A 20961-nucleotide genomic window follows, 5' to 3' on the forward strand; every position below is an offset into this window, starting at 1 on the left:
ACCTGATTGAGATGTATAAAATTGAGGGGCCTGGATATAGTGGAGAGGAAGGGCCTGTTTCCTTTGGCAGAGGGGTCAACAACCAGGGGGGGGCATAGATTTAAAGTAATTGGGGGAGGCATAGAGGAGATCTGAGGGGAATTCCTTTACCCAGAAGTTGGTGGGGTTCTGGAACTCACGGCCTGAAAGGGTGGTCGAGACAGAAACCCTCACCACATTTTAAAAATACTTGGATGTGCACTTAAAGTGCCGTAACCTACAGGGCTACGGACCAAGAGCTGGAAAGTGGGATTAGGCTGGGTAGCTCTTGGTCGGCCGGCGCAGACGCAATGGACCGAAATGGCCTCTTTCCCTGCTGTAAATTTCTATGATTCTATGATTCTATATGAAATATTGCTGCCTAAATAACGATGAGGCAAATAGCTCTCTCCATTATTTATCTGCAACTTCAAGTGAGGGCAGGTGCATGATTGAAAGCGGAGATCGAGAGGTTGCTGCCGAAGACGCTTGCGAAAATGGCATCTCGCTGTCTGACTCCTCATTCAAGTGCATTTAGTACTGTACTTGTACTGTAGATACGAAGTAAACTCGCCGCAGTAAGTTAAGAAAAGTCATTTCAAGTCCAAGTACCCTTTTAACAACGTGATAAGTGGTAATTACTGCCAGTTAACCTTACTGGCACTGAAAATGAGCTACTACAAGTGCAGAGTCTCATTCCTTCAAGGTTTAATTGTTGGTGGAGATTTTTTTACAAATTAAAATAATTTTTGTTTAAACTTTTTTCTTTGTCTCTTTTCTCTCTCCCAATCCAATCTTTCCTTCTCTTTATTTACCTGATTTGACATTGATCTCACTTTTCAAAATTATACTTCCTTCTCAATCCTCGCGCTGTTACTTTCACAATCCTACAATCTGATTGGTTAACGAGACACACAGTTGCTTGTCCTGTTCAATCAGATCCCAGAATCCCCGAGGAGGGCTCCGTGCTGTTTCCATCTCGCTCTTACAGCTTGTAGGGCAAAATATCGTCGAATTGAGTGGGCAAGGGCAAGTCTTTCTAACAGTGGGCACCATTCTTGGCCTGCTACAGCAGTTTTTGGACCATAGTCGCAACTATCTTGTACTACATAAGTACTAGGAGCTGAAGGAGGCCATGCAGCCCCTCGAGCCCACTCCGCCATTCAATAGGTTCATGGCTGATCTTCAACCTCAACTCCACTTTCCTGCCCAATCCCCCAAATCCTTGATTCCTAGATTGTTGGTTAAATTCCTAGGGGGAGAAATTCGGGAGCGTCCCATATGGGGCGTTAACTTTTGAAAGCTGGAAAAATTAGCGGCCGGCGCTAATGATTCTCAGCTTTCTCTAAATTCGGTGTTAGCGCTCCAGGAAGGAAGCACTAAATCAAGTACTCCACTTCCGTCCTGGAGCGCTAAAGGATGTTAGTGGGGCGATTGTGGTGCAGCTGCACAATATCCCGTTGCAGCACTGCCGGAATCCAAGGCTCCTTCCCTCCCTTGATGGGAAGGGCCATCGCTGCAGGCTTTGCCATTGGGACCAGTGAGCTGGTCCCTGATGGCAGCCACGATCCAGCCCGATCAGCCCCGCGTGTTCCAGCAGAGTGCTGGGCTGATCGATCGCGGCCAAATAGAAATGGAAAAAATTGTTTTAGGAGTCTCGTGTCGGGCATGCGGACGATGTGGCCTGCCCAACTGAGCTGGTCAAGTGTGGTCAGTGTGCTTCGATGCTGGACCTGATGGTGGCCTGATCAGGACCACTGACATTGGTGCGTCTATCCTCCCGTGGATTTGCAAGATCCTGCGGAGGCAGCGCTGGTGGTACTTTTCCAGCGCTTTGAGGTGTCTACGGTATATGGTCCACGTCTCTGAGCCATATAGGAGGGCGGGTATCACTAGTGCCCTGTAGACCATAAGCTTGGCGCCAGGTTTGCGGTCCTGCTCTTCAAACACTCTCTTCCTCAGGCGACCAAAGGCTGCGCTGGCGCACTGGAGGCGGTGTTGGACCTCGTTGTTGATGTCTGCCCTTGCTGATAATAGGCTCCCGAGGTATGGAAAATGGTCCACGTTGTTCAAGGCCGCGTCGTGGATTGATGACTGAGCACCAGTGTATACGCCCTGTTTCTAACACTTCATCTGATGTAATTCAATCATTAGGAAGACACATGGTGCCTGAATGGAGACCCATATGTGGAATTAATAAACAGCTCTCGGGAGCAGATTACCTGCTCATGTTAGACTAACAGTTGCACAAATTTATAGTTTCTATTTGAACATGCTTTTGTAGATTTTAAACTTTGAGAAACGTGAAGACAGCCTCAAATTGTTCATTAACCATGCAGCTGATGCTGTAATTTGATTATAACTATATAATTGTATTGGGATTATTTATTTATTACTGCAATTTAAAATTGCATGGAACGGAATTATATGTAGTACCTATTCATTACTTTTTCATAATTTATCTTAAAACCTGGAGCCTAACATCATCGTCATCATCATATGAGAGCGTATAAACTGTCATAATTAGATAAACAAATATATTAATGACTTTACCATGCAGAAATCCATGACCAGCACACATCATTTTTCCATTATTTAATTTGCGGTGTGGAAAATTTTCCATTTTGATTAGCAAGACTGTTTCCTATTAAGTAGAAGTTCACGATGGGCTCAGGCTTCAAAATTATCTGCTGACAACAGGTCTTCCTGTAATGATCTACTAATTGGGTTGGCAGTGACTTCCATCACAGATTGTAGTTTCATGGGTGGTCACAGATGAATCAAATCCTCTGCTTTTTAAATGTCAGGAAAAAAAATTGCGTTCGACTGAAAAATTGTCGCGAGTTGTCGGAAAGATTTTGGGCTGGACTTTAGGCTTTTCTCTTTTTCGGGGCGAAAACGGAGGCAAGGCGGGAATGTTACTGGCCGGGAATAGGTTGCGCTTTAGTAAGGAATTTTCGCCATCTGGGCCCTGTGCCAGGGTGCGCAGCGCGAAGGGAAGCGTTGTACAACTTTCGAGGTGCAAGGATGGGAAACTCTCAAACTAAAGTGTCGGGCCTTGTGCGCTCCGAGAGGCCTGCAAGGGTGGGGGGGGGGAACCTAAAAAAAACACAGAAACACTCCCAAAACATTGTCCAAGCCACCGCAACACAAATCGGTAAAACATTAAAAGAATAGACACTCGCACTTACCTTCACAGCACTTTCCCTTCCTCACTGCCGCCGGCCTAAGACACGAGCAAAATACTTCCGCCCCGCTGTTGCCGACCGCCCCCAAGCGCGTCATCAAAGCGCAACCACCAATCTCCCGCACCTCCGTCCCACTCCGCGCGAAATTTACCTCAGAAAATCATTGATCCACCACGCAGTGCCCCCCACACCTTTTGCTGTCGGTGCACCTGGTTTCTTGTCTATGAGCCATGGGATCGCGGCGGCCCTTCAAGGGGAGGGCTGCACTGCCGCGGCCGCCATGTTTGTTTTTTGCCGGCCGGCTTCCCGATTGGCCGTAGAACTATGACCCCGGGTTCGGCCGGACAGCCTGGCAACCCTCTCTCGGGGTCGCTGACCCAGGCGAAACCCGCCCTTGTGGTCCAGTGGCCGAACCTAAAAAAAAAAACGCTGCACCTCTCCCCTTTAAACGAGGGGAGAGACGGGGTGACGCACACGTGCACTGATGTCACCACCGCTCCATTGCTGAGTGACAGCGGCGGAGACTTGGTCCCACCCCCACTTCCGCCCCTCACCAGCACTTACCGCCGCATCTCCACCCCGATTATGACCGGCTTCCGGTCCGATCCGAAAAAAAACTTCAAAGAGGAGAAAATCGATCGCGAGCCCGCCTCATTGGAGCCGGCGGTTAAAAAAAATCAACAAAAAGTTAGGTGCGCCAACTTTCTGGCGGGCCTGAATTTCGGCCCCACAGAGTTCTCTCCACAGATGCTGCCTGACCTGTTGAGATTTCCAGCAATTTCAATTTCCATTGCTATTAAGAACTACTTAGTTTATTAACAAAGGTTTAACCATCACACTACACATTACCAGTTCATTCACTAGGCTCACAACTGCATACCTCGTCGTGGATGACCTCGACCCAACTGACTTTACTGAGTCTTGTGAATGTCACATGACTGGCTAAGCCACTCACAATGCAACAGCTCTACAACTATTTTGAGTAGAAACTTTAAATCAAGTGCCTGGAACAGCTCCGCAATTATTTTTGTGAATCTATAAATCAAATGTCCCCTTGTGAAAGGGGGGCACTAAAACCGGCAAATTAAACTTTAAACTTTAACAATCAAATAAAAATTTGGTTGCCGGGGGTGATGATGCACTCCAGTCCCTCCGGCGCCCACCTCTCGCGGAAAGCCGCAAGCATACTGATGGACACCGCGTGCTCCTTCTCCAGGGACGCCCTGGCTCGGAAGTAACCGCGGAAGTGGGGCAGGCAGTCGGGCTGAATGACCCCCTCGACCGCCCGCTGCCTGGACCGGCTGATGGCCCCCTTGGCCATGGCAACAGCTCTACAAACCTGTGAGCACGCTCGCAGGTGCATACATTACAACTGCTCTTCGTTCTGGTGTTTGGATCGACTAGGACGCCAGATTCCAGCTGGATTACACAACAACTCAAGCGGATGCTGGAAATCTGAAATACAAACAGAACATGCTGGCAGCACTCAGCAGGTCAGGCAGCACCTGTGGAGGGTGAGGGAAAGCTAATGTCCTGATGAAAAGTCATCGACCTGAACTGTTACCTCTGTGTCTCGCTCCACAGATGGTGAGTAGTTCCAGCATTTTCTGTTTTTATTTCAGATTTACTCTCCCACCCTCTGTAGCAAAGATCCAGACACCGAATCCGTGCCTCCCCACAGCAACATAGGTAAGATCTGAAAATGTACTAAACCCAGTGCTCCACTGGGGCAGCACGGTAGAATGCCAATGCACTTTAAAACCCAGTGATCCCTTTGGTGTCTCATAAGGTGAGAGACTTAGAAACATAGAAATATAGAAAATAGGTGCAGGAGTAGGCCATTCGGCCCTTCGAGCCTGCATCGGCCATTCAATGAGTTCATGGCTGAACATGCAACTTCAGTACCCCATTCCTGCTTTCTCGCCATACCCCTTGATCCCCCGAGTAGTAAGGACTACATCTAACTCCTTTTTGAATATATTTAGTGAATTGGCCTCAACAACTTTCTGTGGTAAAGAATTCCACAGGTTCACCACTCTCTGGGTGAAGAAGTTTCTCCTCATCTTGGTCCTAAATGGCTTATCCCTTATCCTTAGACTGTGACCCCTGGTTCTGGACTTCCCCAACATTGGGAACATTCTTCCTGCATCTAACCTGTCTAAACCCGTGAGAATTTTAAACGTTTCGATGAGATCCCCTCTCATTCTTCTGAACTCCAGTGAATACAAGCCCAGTTGATCCAGTCTTTCTTGATATGTCAGTCCCATCATCCCAGGAATCAGTCTGATGAACCTTCGCTGCACTCCCTCAATAGCAAGAATGTCCTTCCTCAAGTTAGGAGACCAAAACTGTACACAATACTCCAGGTGTGGCCTCACCAAGGCCCTGTACAACTGTAGTAACACCTGCCTGCCCCTGTACTCAAATCCCCTCGCTATGAAGGCCAACATGCCATTTGCTTTCTTAACCGCCTGCTGTACCTGCATGCCAACCTTCAATGACTGATGTACCATGACACCCAGGTCTCGTTGCACCTTCCCTTTTCCTAATCTGTCACCATTCAGATAATAGTCTGTCTTTCTGTTTTTACCACCAAAGTGGATAACCTCACATTTATCCACATTATACTTCATCTGCCATGCATTTGCCCACTCACCTAACCTATCCAAGTCGCTCTGCAGCCTTATAGCATCCTCCTCGCAGCTCACACTGCCACCCAGCTTAGTGTCATCCGCAAATTTGGAGATACTACATTTAATCCCCTCGTCTAAATCATTAATGTACAATGTAAACAGCTGGGGCCCCAGCACAGAACCTTGCGGTACCCCAATATTCACTGCCTGCCATTCTGAAAAGTACCCATTTACTCCTACTCTTTGCTTCCTGTCTGACAACCAGTTCTCAATCCATGTCTGCACACTACCCCCAATCCCACGTGCTTTAACTTTGCACATTAATCTCTTGTGTGGGACCTTGTCGAAAGCCTTCTGAAAGTCAAATACACCACATCAACTGATTCTCCCTTGTCCACTCTACTGGAAACATCCTCAAAAAATTCCAGAAGATTTGTCAAGCATGATTTCCCTTTCACAAATCCATGCTGACTTGGACCTATCATGTCACCTCTTTCCAAATGCGCTGCTATGACATCCTTAATAATTGATTCCATCATTTTACCCACTACCGATGTCAGGCTGACCGGTCTATAATTCCCTGTTTTCTCTCTCCCTCCTTTTTTAAAAAGTGGGGTTACATTGGCTACCCTCCACTCCATAGGAACTGATCCAGAGTCTGTGGAATGTTGGAAAATGATCACCAATGCATCCACTATTTTTAGGGCCACTTCCTTAAGTACTCTGGGATGCAGACCATCAGACCCTGGGGATTTATCGGCCTTAATCCCATCAATTTCCCCAACACAATTTCCTGGCTAATAAGGATTTCCCTCCGTTCCTCCTTCTTACTTGGGGCTGGATTTTTAGATTTTCTCTTTTTGTGGCGATAGTGGCGGTGGGGCAGGAAAGTTAGCGCCCGGGAACAGTTTGCGCCTCAGTATTTAAGTTTGGGCATCTGGGTCCTGCATCAGGGAGTGCAGCGCTAAGGGAGGCATTGTACACCTCTCATGGTGCAAGGATGGGAAACTCCCGAGCTAAACAGCCGTGCTGGGAGTGCTCCGAGAGAGGCCTGTGAGGCTAAATCTAAACCCCCCCCCCCCCGACCCACCCCCCCACAAAAACATTGCTCAAACATTGCCCACGGCACTGCAACACAAAAATTAAAACAAAGCACACTCGCACTTACTTTTAGAGTCCATTACCTTCCTCTCCGCCGCCGGGATCGTTGGACCGCTCTGATTCCCTCGGTGGTCATTGCGGGCGTGCTTCTGGGCGGACGGGTCGGGCAAGTCTCAAAACTCGTGCCAGTGTCACGACCAGGGGCGTTGCACGCCCGGTGCAGCTCTTCCCGACGGTGCTGCTCCGCACCGCCGCAAAACCCGACCGGTGGATCGCAGCGGGCGCTGGAGACCTCACCTCCGCCTTTCACACCGCTCCGGGGAGAAACCCGAGCGCAAATGACCGGAAAATCCAGCCCGTTGAAGTCCCTGAATGCTGAGCCAGGTAAACATTTGTGTGCATTCTGCGGCCTTCCTTGTCGAATGATACCAGTTTGGTTTAACAAAACAGTTTTATTTGTGGCTGCTGTCAAATTAGATTTAGCCGTGAGATGCTGACAGCTCAGTGGACACGGATCTTTAATGTTATATCTGTTGATCACAGTGTTTGCCACAAATTTAAAAAAAGCAACTTTCACATCAAACCCTGAATTAAAGTAAGCGAATCATTTCCATCCTGTATGGCTGTGGCGAGATAGTTGCTAACTCCATCAGATTGAGAATCGTTCTACTGAAGTACGAGGCTGCAGAGCGACTTGGATAGGTTAGGTGAGTGGGCAAATGGGTGGCAGATGAAGTATAATGTGGATAAATGTGAGGTTATCCACTTTGGTGGTAAAAACAGAGAGACAGACTATTATCTGAATGGTGACAGATTAGGAAAAGAGGAGGAACATTCTTCCTGCATCTAACCTGTCTAAACCCGTGAGAATTTTAAACGTTTCTATGAGATCCCCTCTCATTCTTCTGAACTCCAGTGAATACAAGCCCAGTTGATCCAGTCTTTCTTGATAGGTCAGTCCCGCCATGGTACATCAGTCATTGAAGGTTGGCATGCAGGTGCAGCAGGCAGTTAAGAAAGCAAATGGCATGTTGGCCTTCATAGCAAGGGGATTTGAGTACAGGGGCAGGGAGGTGTTGCTACAGTTGTACAGGGCCTTGGTGAGGCCACACCTGGAGTATTGTGTACAGTTTTGGTCTCCTAACTTGAGGAAGGACATTCTTGCTATTGAGGGAGTGCAGCGAAGGTTCACCAGACTGATTCCCGGGATGGCGGGACTGACCTATCAAGAAAGACTGGATCAACTGGGCTTGTATTCACTGGAGTTCAGAAGAATGAGAGGGGATCTCATAGAAACGTTTAAAATTCTCACGGGTTTAGACAGGTTAGATGCAGGAAGAATGTTCCCAATGTTGGGGAAGTCCAGAAACATGGGTCACAGTCTAAGGATAAGGGGTAAGCCATTTAGGACCGAGATGAGGAGAAACTTCTTCACCCAGAGAGTGGTGAACCTGTGGAATTCTCTACCACAGAAAGTTGTTGAGGCCAATTCACTAAATATATTCAAAAAGGAGTTAGATGTAGTCCTTACTACTAGGGATCAAGGGGTATGGCGAGAAAGCAGGAATGGGGTACTGAAGTTGTATGTTCAGCCATGAACTCATTGAATGGCGGTGCAGGCTCGAGGGGCCGAATGGCCTACTCCTGCACCTATTTTCTATGTTTCTATGTAATATCTTGATTCACAGGAACGGGAATTGGACATTCACCCCCTTGGCCTTGCTTCACCATTCCATTAGATCACGGCTGATCTGTACCTCAACCTCCTTTATCCACCTCAGCTCCATATCCCTCGATATCCTTACCTAACAGAACTCAGTCTTGAAAGCTCCTGTTCTCCCAGCATCCACAACATTTTGGCAAGGATTCCAGATTTCTACACCCAATCTCCAGTTCTTCAAACTTGAGGTCATCCAAAACTCGGCAGCCCTTGTCCTATATCGTACCAGGTCTCGCTCACCATCACCCCTGTGCTCGCTGACCTACATTGGCTCCCGGTTAAGCAACGCCTCGATTTCAAAATTCTCATCTTTGTTTACAAATCCCTCCATGGCCTCGCCCCTCCCTATCTCTGTAATCTCCTCCAGTCCCACAATCCCCTGAGATGTCTGGGCTCCTCTAATTCTGCCCTCTTGAGCATTCCTGATTATAATCGCTCAACCATTGGTGGCTGTGCCTTCAGCTGCCTGGGCCCTAAGCTCTGGAACTCCCTGCCTAAAACTCTCCGCCTCTCTACCTCTCTTTCCTCCTTTAAGACGTTCCTTAAAACCTATCTCTTCGACCAAGCTTTTGGTCATCTGCTGTAATTTCTTCTTATGTGGCACGGTGTCAAATTTATTTGTTCCATCTTCTAACACTGCTGTGAAGCGCCTTGGGATGTTTTACTACGGTAAAGGTACTATATAAATGAAAGTTGTTGTTGTATGGATCAAAAAGGTCACTGGTTCGATCTGCAGTCTGTCTTGAGTTGCCTGATCTCAGCCAAGGGGGCAAGGAGGTACAAGTCTTGCTAGGTTATATAGGAGTGGTGGGGATGGAGAGAGACAGACAGCCAGGAATCCTGCCAAGTGTCAGCCGTTGCTCAGCACACTTGCCTCTGAGTCAGAAGGTTGTGGGTTCAAGTCCCGCTCCAGGGACTTGAGCACATAAATCCAGGCTGACACTCCAGTGCAGTGCTGAGGGAGCGCTGCACTGTCAGAGGTGCCGTCCTTCAGATGAGATGTTAAACCGAGGTCCTGTCTGCTCTCATAGATGGATATAAAAGATCCCATGGCACTATTTTGAAGAAGAGCAGGGAAGTTCTCCCCGGTGTCCTGGCCAATATTTATCCCTCTATCAACATCAGTAAAACAGATTATCTAGTCATTATCACATTGCTGTTTCTGCGAGCTTGCTATGCGCAAATTTGCTACTGCATTTCCCACATTACAACAGGTACATCATTGGCTGTTAAGCGCTTTGCGACATCCGGTGGTCGTGAAAGGCGCTATATAAATGCAAGACTTTCAAACAACTTGTGCCACCTGGAAAATCCATGTACAAGGCTGCAGGTGGTTTTACCCCCATGGTAGAATAGCTGGACAACTCTCTTGTGACTAGGCCAAAGTATCAGGAAAGGTTACTTGTGTGAAGTGAGAGACTGCAGCCAATATCCAAAGACCCACACAGCAGCTCGAGTCCTTGCCTGTGGAGAAAACAAATGAAAATAAATTGTGGTGGAAGGAAATCTTTTTCATCATCTTTTGCATTATTTATTCTTGAGTTAAAATGTCACTCCTCAAAATTTATGGTGATTGAATAATTATTTTACTACTTTGACAGTCAAGGCGAGAATAGTTACAATTAGACCGCAATTTTATTTTAATATTGAAGTAATGTAATTATATGTACCAATTTATGGTTTAAAGTGCTTGGAGAAAACATTTCAAATTAAAGTAATTTAGACTAACAAAATTTAAAGGTGTACAACCATATCCAACAGTTAACTGGCCTTCTATTACATTACAGAGAACACATACCATGTCACATTTCACAATAATAAGCTTGGCACCCGAGGGGTGATCGTTCTCTCTCTTCTCGCCTCCAAACTCTCTTTCTCTCTATCGTAACAGTTCTTTTAGCTGTCTATTCTGTTACTACTGCTGTACCTAGTTATCCTCCAAACTCCTAACCTGTTGAGCTGCACACTCCTCCTCCTTTTCCTCCTCACAGCATTCCCGCTACGTTGAGTTTGAGATTCCAATGTATTGTTTCCTACTCTTAACTTATCGCTTCCTGTACCACCTATAGGCCCCAAGTTTCCACATGATTTGCTCCTAATTTTTAGGAGCAACTGGTGTAGAACGGAGTATCTTAGAAATCGGAATTCTCGTCATTTAGTTTGCTCCAGTTCTAGTCAGTTAGAACAGTTTCACTTTGGAACAGAATTTTTTTTCAAAAGGGGGCGTGTCCGGCCACTTACGCCTGATTTCAAAGTTTCGTGAGTGAAAACTTACTCCAAACTAACTTAGAATGGAGTAAGTGAAGATTTTTGTACGCTCGAAAAACCTTGTCTACACTTTAGAAAATCAGGCGTAGGTTACAAATGAGGCGTAGGGAATGGTGGGGGGGGGGGGGTTTAAAGGGAAGTTTACAAACATTAAACACTTCAGTTTTACAAATAAAGAGCCATTATCAATAATAAATGATAAATACATCAATAAATCAACCAATAAATCAATCAAAAAAAATTAAAAAGAAATATATATTTTTTTTAATCAATAAATAAAACATTTTCTACTTACCGACTGCAGCACCGGGAGTCCTCCAACAGCGTGCTGGGATGCCCCCCCCTCCCCCCCCCCCCGTGTGTCTCTGTCAGTGTCTCTATCTCTCTGTCTGTCTGTGTGTGTCTCTCATTCTCTGTCTGTCAATGTCTGTGTTTCTGACAGCGAGGGGAGGGGGAGGAGGGGGGTAGAGGGAGAGAGGGGGGGAGCAGAGGGAGGGAAGGGGGAGGGAAGGGGGCAGGGGGGGAGGGGGGGGAGAAGGGGATAAAGGGGAGATGGGAGGGGAAGGAGATTGCAGGGGGGAAGGAGATTGGTGGGGGAAGAGATTGGTGGGGGGAGGAGATTTGGTGGGGGAGGAGATTGGGGGGGGAGGAGATTGTGGGGGGGGAAGGAGATTAGGGGGGGGGGAAGGAGAAGGGGGAGGGAGGCTGAACGGGCCGGGCCCGAGACTTCGGGCAGGGCCCGTCCCCAACACCAGATTTACAGGTAGGTGGCATTGGGTCGGGTCGGGGAGAGCGCGGGTCGGGGGGGTGGTGGGAGGGAGGTCGGTTTGGTTCGGGTCGGGGGGAGGGAGGGAGAGGGAGGTCAGGTCGGGGGGAGGGAGGTCAGGTCGGATCCAGTCCGGGGGCAGGGGGGGGGGGGGAGCGGGGGAGCGGGAGTCGGGTCGGTGTCGGTGTCGGGTCCGGTCCAGAGGCGGGAAGCGGGAGTCGACTCGGGTCGGGAGGAAGCAGGAGCTGGGCGCAGGATGAGCCTTATTCACGCAGCCCCAGTGAGGCCATTCGGCCAGGGCTAGGGGCTGCGTGCTTCGGGCCCTTCCACACAGTTTTGGGCGCCTGGAGCTACTGCACATGTGCGCCCACTGTAGCGCATGTGCAGAGGTCCCGGCACTGTTTTCAGCGCAGGGACCTGGCTCCGCCCCCTACAGCTCCTGCTGCGCTGCACCGAGGGCCAGAGGACCTGCAGGGAGCCGGAGAATCTGGAGGGTTTTTTTAGGCGCACTTTGTGGCGCGAAAAATGGGCGTCCAGGTCGGGACTGCGCCGTTCTAGGCGCGGCTCGAAACTTGGGCCCATAGTGTGGAACTCCTCACTCCTTCAGTCTTTCTTGCGTAACACAGGCTTTTCAAAACAGTTTTCAGGATATTAAGAGGAACAGATAGGGTAGATAGATAGAAACTGTTCGCTGGCTGGGGAGTCTAGGACTAGGGAGCAGAGTCTAAAGGTTAGAGCAGAACTTTCAGGAGTGAAATTAGGAAACACTGCGACACACAAAGGTCAGTAGAAGTTTAGAACACTCTTCGGCAAACGGCAATTGATGCTAGATCAATTCATTTTAAATCGGCAATTGATATAATTTTGTTAACCCTCTCCCTTAATACTTTTGGTTAACAGAGAGGATTGATGAGGGAAATGCAATTGATGTGATGTACATGGATTTCCAAAAGGTGTTCAAAAAAGTGCCACATAATAGGCTTACCAGCAAAGTTTAAATCGTGGAATAAAAGGAACAGTGTCAGCGTGGATATAAAATTGGCTCAGTGGCAGGAAACCGAGAGTAGTGGCGAACGGTTGTTTTTCGGACTGGAGGAAGGTATACAATGGTGTTCCCCAGTGGTTGATTCTAGGACCACTGCTTTTCTTGATATATATTAATGACTTTGATGTTGGTGTGCAGGGCACAATTTCAAAATTTGCAGCTGACAAAAAAACCTGGAAGTATAGTGAACAGTGAGGAGGATAGCGATCGACTTCAAGAGGACATAGACAGACTGGAATAGGCGGACACATGGCAGATGAAATTTAATGCAGAAAAGTGCAAAGTGATACATTTTGGTAGAAAGAATGAGAGGAAATATAAACTAAAGGGTACAATTCTACAGAGGGCGCATGAACAGAGAGACCTGGGGGTATATGTGCACAAGTCATTGAAGGTGGCAGGGCAGGTTGAGAAAGCGGTTAAAAAAGCTTACGGGATCCTGGGCTTTATAAATAGAGGCACAGAATTCAAAAGCAAGGAAGTTATGATGAACCTTTATAAAACATTTGTTTGGCCTCAACTAAAGTATTGTGTCCAATTCTGGGCACCGCACTTTAGGAAGGATGTGAAGGCCTAACAGAGGGTGCAGGAAAGATTTACGAGAATAGTTCCAGGGATGAGGGACTTTAGTTACTTGGACAAAAACAAAGAAAAAGAAACAAAAAATGACTTGCATTTATAAAGCACCTTTCACGACCACCGGATGTCTCAAAGTGCTTTACAGCCAATGGAGTACTTTTGGAGTGTAGTCACTGTTGTAATGTGGGAAACGCGGCAGCCAATTTGTGCACAGCAAGTTCCCACAAACAGCACTGTGATAATGACCAGATAATCTGTTTTTAGTGATGTTGAGTGAGGGATAAATATTGACCAGGACACCGCGGATAATTCCCTGTTCGCCTTCGAAATAGTGCCATGGGATCTTTTACATCCACCTGAGAGAGCAGACGGGGCCTCGGTTTAACCATCTCCCTATTTCGGATGAGTTGAGACTGGGGAAGCTGGGGTTGTTGTCATTGGAGCAGAGACGATTGAGAGGAGATTGGATCGAGGTGTTCAAAATCAAGGACAGAGTAGATCGAGAGAAACTGTTCCCATTGGCGGAAGGGTCGAGAACCAGAGGACACAGATTTAAGTTGGTTGGCAAAATAATCAAAGGTAACATAAGGAAAAACTTTTTCACACAGCGAGTGGTTCGGAACTGGAATGCACTGCCTGAATAAGTGGTGGAGGCAGACTCAATCATTGCTTTCGAAAGGGAGTTGGCTAGGTTCCTGAAGGAAAAGCGTTTCAGGGCTACAGGGAAAGGCTTGGGGAGTGGGGCTAGCTGAAGTGCTCTTTCAGAGAGCCGGTACCAGCTGGACGGGCCAAATAGCCTCCTTCTGTGCTGTAACCGTTCGATAATTCTATAAGGGATATGGGGCAAAGGCGGGTATATGGAGTTAGGTCACTGATCAATCATGATCTCATTGAGTGGCAGAACATGCTTGAGGGGCTAAATGGCCTAGTCCTGATCTTAGATTCCTAAACCAAACCTGGTGTCTCCTAACCACTAATTTATTTATCTCATTACCTGTCCTAATCTTTTGGGCCTTTCACTGTGGGCCTTTGATGTCTTCTTAGGTTTCCTAGTGTCAGCTGTGGCTCAGTGGGTAGCACACTCGCCTCTGAGTCAGAAGGTTGTGGGTTTAAGTCCCACACCAGGAACTTGAGCAAATAAATCTAGGCTGACACTCTAGGGGAGTGCTGCACTGTTGGAGTCTTTTGGATGACATGTTAAACCGAGTCACTGTCTCCCCTCAGGTGGTGTAAAAGATCCCTTGGCACTATTTCGAAGAAGAGCAGGGGAGTTATCCCTGGTGTCTTGGCCAATATTTATCCCTCAATCTACATAACCAAACCAGACTATCTGGGTCATTATCACATTGCTGTTTGTGGGAGCTTGCTGTGTGCAACTTGGCTGCCGCATTTCCCACATTACAACAGTGACTACACTCCAAAAGTACTTCACTGGCTGTAAAGTGCTTTGAGACATCCGGTGGTGGTGAAAGGCGCTATATAAATGCAAGTCTTTCTTTTTCGATAAAAAGAGTACATTGAGAATTCACTCTGGTCTCTTGAATTTATACATGGGAGCAGCTCAGCTCAGTTGGCTGCAGTCTTGTCTGTGGGTCGGAAAATGATGAGCTTGATCCCCACCACGGCACTGCGGTGTATAATGGCAGCTGGCACTGCATCACTATCATCATAGGTGGTCCCTCAAATGAGGATGACTTGCCTCCACATGAGTTCACCGATGTTTCGATGAAGGACCTGATGTTCCAGGCCTGAACTCCAATTGAGCGGGTGGAAGATGCCTGTGGTTGGATTTTTTTAACGTGGGGTGACCGTTGCACACCAGCCACCACACGGGCTCGACAGAGCTAGGTCTTGGTCCAGTGGCGAGGGTTAACCAGGACGACTGGAGACCTGCTCTGTTGCATGGACCTAGTGCGCACACATATCGCAGTGTGGGCTGGGCCCGTGCTGCCCCTGGGCCCTTGGCTCTTCTGGGCCCCGTACCCTCATTTGCCGCTCCTCCGCCACGATCTCTCGCCGCTCCTCCGCCACAAAAACACTCACCGCACCTGCGTCACGATCTCCCATCGCACCTCCAGACCAAACATTCGCCGAACCTCTGCCACGATCACCCACCGAATCTCAGCCACGATCCCTCAATGTTCCTCCGCCCCGATCGCTTGCCGCACCTCCGTCACGACCTTCCCGCTCCTCTGCAGCACCAGAGCCCTGCCGATGTTCCTGCCCACGCTCCAAACAGCGACCTGGGTCCTGATGACAGTGTTGGAGCAGTGCTGCAGTGTCGGAGGTGGCGAACTTCAGCTGAGATGGCACACTGTGGTTGCAGCTGCCTGTTGAGAGTGTTGTTGAAGATCCCGTAGCAGCGTTACCAGAGCCGGACACTCGACGCTTCTCCTGACTGGATCAAAAATTTGCAGTGCAGAAGAATCACAGGAGCAAACCTGCGACCAACCAAGTTGCCTTCTTAAAACTAATTACTGCTAATTTTCTAATCACATGAAAGATTAATTTGAATGTTACTTCTGTCGTTGAGACACATCCTGTATTGTAGAAGTTGTGGTTGGAAAAAAAGGAGAAAATATTTTAAGAACTTTAAAAATAAGCAATAATTACCTCCTTTTGAAATTCAGACTCGGGACTTGTGACTCTCTAATCGGGTGTTATCTCTGTTTAGTCACTCAATGACTGGCTTAAAAATATATGCAGTACAATATAGCAGGCATTCTGTGCCATCAATAATGCCTGATATTGTTTTGAAGTCGCGCGTTTTTGTAAGACTCAGTTCTAAAGTTGTGCTGACGTGCTGCTTCTGCCCAGCACAGCTGTGTTGATTACAGCCTTGAGCACCGCGCTGTAATTGAGGGGAGGGAATTAACACAAGTTTATCAGAGGAGGTTTCTCACTACGGTGAAGGGTTCAAATATAATGCAGCACACGTCAAAGTGAGGGAAGGTCGGGGTAAGATGGAGGTCAAGCAACCCTTTCTGTTTTGCATGAAGAGTCATGACATTGTGGAATGGGTCACCGAGGAAGATCATGGAAGCAGACGCTAGAAACTGGTTCAAGCAAAGATTAAGCATGTTGCCGAATGACAGGATTGAGGTTATGGTGAGAGACTCATGTTGGGGGTTGATCGGAGAATCTAATGGGGTTTACCGATTCCTAACACCTATTTCCTGACAATCATGAGAGTAAAGGTATTGAATAGTGAATAGAGAGGTGTTATTTCTTTAGTGTACTTATGAATGATTCCACGAGGCAATGTGTTGTACTTGAACTGTAGTGACCTTGGTCCTTTATTCCAAACTCCAGAGTGCTCTGCAAGCATGGTGGGCAGCCTTTTATACAGGGCCCTGCCACCAGGGCAGGAAACCCCCGGTCTCCACCAGTTGCACCCTCTAGTGGTGCCAGCATATATGTATACGGTGTGAACCTTATTGATAGTGCATCAGGTAAACAAGCCTCCATCTTATACAATCTCACAGTGACTACACATAGAGTACATCCATAGTCAGCATATACAACAAGAGGAATGTTTTATTCAGTGCACATCCCTTTTGTCTCTCTGATCTCTCTTGTCTTCCAACCTATCTCAGACCTTCTCTTTTGTTCTTTCTTCCCCTCCCCCTTTCAGTGCTCCTTTCCGAACACTCTCCAGTTCAGATGAAGGGCTATCGACCTGAAACGTTAACTCTGCTTCCTCTCCACAGGTTCTGCCTGTCCTGCTGAGATTTCCAGCATTTTCTGTTTTTATTCCTTTAAGGGACTTGGATGTCATACATAATGGTAAAGCTCAAGTAGTTTATCAATGACATCAGGCCACCCACAGATTAACACTACCCTACTGCCTTACCCAGAGATGGACATCTGATAATTGTTATATAGAAGAAGAAACAAAGAAAGACTTGCATTTATATAGCACCTTTCATGGCCATCGGACGTCACAAAATGCATACAGCCAATGAAGTACTTTTGGAGTGTAGTCACTGTTGCAATGTGATAATGACCAGAAAATCTGTTTTTTGTTATGTTGGTTGAGGGATAAATATTGGCCAGGACTCCGGGGATAACACCCCTGCTCTTCTTCGAAATAGTACCATGGGATCTTTTACGTCCATCTGAGACAGCAGACGGGGCCTCGGTTTAACGTCTCATCCGAAAGACATTATAAATGATGTTAATATAAGGTAACTATTGCCTGGATTCTTTCAGACCACTTCATCTCCACTCGTCCCTATTCTTGCAAAATCTTTCCATCGTCACTGGGGGCAAAAAAAACACCTCACTCATAAATGGCTTCTCCAATTCTGACCTCTGCCTCTCGTGGCCTGCTATTCATGGTGATGATGACTGCTCTGTTGAACGTCTTCACTGCCATCATGCCTCCACCTTTGGCGTACTTCTTCCCTTCAGACCCCGCTTGATCTCTCCAGGCCTCCGTCCCCACTCCTCTGTAAAAGCCACCGCCTCCACAACTTCACATCTGCAGACCACAAGCTTGAAAACAATTGCTGTAATGTATTTGCTTCATGGGTTCTTTGCTTAAGAATTAATAGCAACACATTGCAATTAAGAACTAGTTGGTTTATGAACCAAGGCTTAACAATCACACTACACATTACCAGTTTATCCACTAGGCTCACAACTGCATACCTCATTGTGGATGACCTAGACCCAACAGACTGGGGTTTTATTGAGTCTTGTGAACATTATGTGACTGGCTAAGCCACTCACAATGCAACAGCTCTACAACTATTTTAAGTTAAACTTTAAATTAGGCGCCCCCTTTTGGCAGGGGCACCAGAACCCACAAATTTCCAACGAAAACTTTAACGGAACCTTAAATCAAATTAAAATTTGGTTGCCAGGGGTAATGATGCACTCCAGTCCGTCCGGTGCCCACCTCTCGCGGAAGGCCGCGAGCGAACCGGTGGACACCGCGTGCTCCATCTCCGGGGACACCCTGGTGCGAACGTAGCCGCAGAAGAGATGCAGGCAGTCGGGCTGAACGATCCCCTCGACCGCCCGCTGCCTGGACTTGTTAATGGCCACCTTGGCCAGGCCCAGGAGCAGTCCTATGAGGAGGGCAACAAACCTGTGAGCATGCTCACTGGTACATACATTACACATGGGCAATCATCCACCCTGACAATCCCCTTATGGCCTCCACTCAGCATCACCCCCTTTCTAATAGCACGGCCAAAATAAGGAATCACCAAGTGAATAATTACATATGTGAACCCATGTCCCATGACTTTGTTGATAACTTCCACTTGTATAATAGCAACTTATGTACGTATGTGTATATATGTGTGTGTGTGGTGAGAGGTGATCTAAAGTCTGATTAAAGAGATGGGTTCTGCAAAGTTTTTAAAAGTTGGATAGGGAACATAAGAATGAGGAACAGGAGTAGGGCATTCTGCCTCTCAAGCCTGCTCCGCCATTCAATAAGACCATGGCTTATCTTCTTCCTCAACTCCACTTTCCTGCACTATCCCTATATACCTCAATTCCCTTAATATCCAAAAATCTATCGATCTCTGTCTTGAATATACCCAAAGACTGAGCCTCCACAGCCCTCTGAGTAGAGAATCCAAAGATTCACCACCCTCTGAGTGAGGAACTTTCTCGTCATCTTAGTCAACCCTCTGGTTCTAGCGTCCAGGGGAAGCAACCTCTCAGCATCTACCTTCTCAAGCCGCTTAAGAATTTTCTGGGCTGCATTTTCCGCTTGCTGCTGCCTCTGTTTTCACCCCGAATGGGGCAGCAATGGCAGCGGTGAGCACCTCCGGGCAGGCGGCCAGTTTCCAGCACCCCGCCGGGGTTTTTAGGGCCAGTTTTGGCGGGACGCGGAGCATTACCACCCGGGGGAGGCAAGCCTGGGTGCAACACCCCCTGGTTGCGACACCGGCTCGAACTTTGATGGCTGCCCGATCCGTACGCCCCGCAGCGCCCCCTGCTGGGACTGCCTGTGAAAGCGGATGGTCCGACCCTGTAGCGGCTGTCGTGAGGTAAATAATTTCCGAAGGCAAGTGTGATTGGTTTTTATTTTTATATTTTTGCGGTTTGTGTTGGGGTGCGTGATTAAGAAAGGGAAGATAGACTATGAAAGTAAACTGGCACAAAATATAAAAACAGATAGCAAGAGGTTCTGTAGGTATATAAAAAGGAAAAGAGTGGCTAAAGTAAACGTTGCTCCCTTAGAGGACGAGACCGGGGAATTAGTAATGGGGAACATGGAGATGGCAGAAACTCTGAACAAATATTTTGTATCAGTTTTTACGGTAGAGGACACTAACAATTTTCTGACAGTGGATAGTCGGGGCTATAGTGGGGTGAGGAACTTAACACAATCACAATCACTAAGGAGGTGGTACTCAGTAAGATAATGGGACTAAAGGCAGATAAACCCCCTGGACCCTGATGGCTTGCATCCTAGGGTCTTAAGAGAAGTAGCAGCAGGAATTGTGGATGCATTGGTTGTAATTTCCCAAAATTCCCTGGATTCTGGGGAGGTCCCAGCAGATTGGAAAACTGCAAATGTAAAGCCCTGATTTTAAAAAAGGAGGCAGACAAAAAGCAGGCAACTATAGACCAGTTAGCCGAACATCTGTGGTTGGAAAAATGTTGGAGGCCATTGTTAAAGAAGCAGTAGCAGGACATTTGGAAAAGCAAATTTCGGTCAGGCACAGTCAGCATGGATTTATGAAGGGGAAGTCGTGTTTGACAAATTTGCTGGAGTTCTTTGAGGATGTAACGAACAGGGTGGATAAAGGGAACCACTGGATGTGGTGTATTTGAACTTCCAGAAGGCATTTGACAAGGTCCCACATAAAAGGTTACTGCACAAGATAAAAGTTCACTGGGTTGGGGGTAATATATTAGCATGAATAGAGAATTGGCTAATGAACAGAAAACAGAATCTAGATAAATGGTTCATTCTCTGGTTGGTAACCAGTAACTAGTGGGGTGCCGCAGGGATCAGTGCTGGGACCCTAACTATTTACAACCTATATTAACGACTTGCAAGAAGGGACTGAGTGTAACGTAGCCAAGTTTGCTGATGATACAATGATGGGAGGAAAAGCAATGTATGAGGAGGACACAAAAAAATCTGCAAAAAGACACAGACAGGCTAAGTGAGTGGGCAAAAATTTGGCAGATGGAGTATAATGTGGAAAGAGTGAGGTCATGCACTTTGGCAGAAAAAAATCAAAGAGCAAGTTATTATTTAAATAGAGAAAGATTGCAAAGTGCTGCAGTACAGCGGGACCTGGGGGTACTTGTGCATGAAACACAAAAGGATAGCATACAAGTACATCAAGTGTTTAGGAAGGCCAATGGTATCTTGGCCTTTATTGCAAAGGGGATGGAGTACAAAAGCAGGGAAGTCTTGCTCCAGCTATATAAGATATTGGTGCGGCCACACCTGGAACACTGCGTGCAGTTTTGGTTTCTATATTTACGAAAGGATATACTTACTTTGGAGGCTGTTCAGAGAAGGTTCACTAGGTTGATTCCGGAGATGAGGAGGTTGTGAGGAAAGGTTGAGTAGGTTGGGCCTCTACTCATTGGAACTCATTGGAATTCAGAAGAATGAGAGGTGATCTTATCGAAACGTATAAGATTATGAGGGGACTTGA

The sequence above is a fragment of the Pristiophorus japonicus genome, chromosome 13, assembly GCF_044704955.1.
Source record: "Pristiophorus japonicus isolate sPriJap1 chromosome 13, sPriJap1.hap1, whole genome shotgun sequence".
Taxonomy (NCBI): Eukaryota; Metazoa; Chordata; class Chondrichthyes; family Pristiophoridae; genus Pristiophorus; species Pristiophorus japonicus.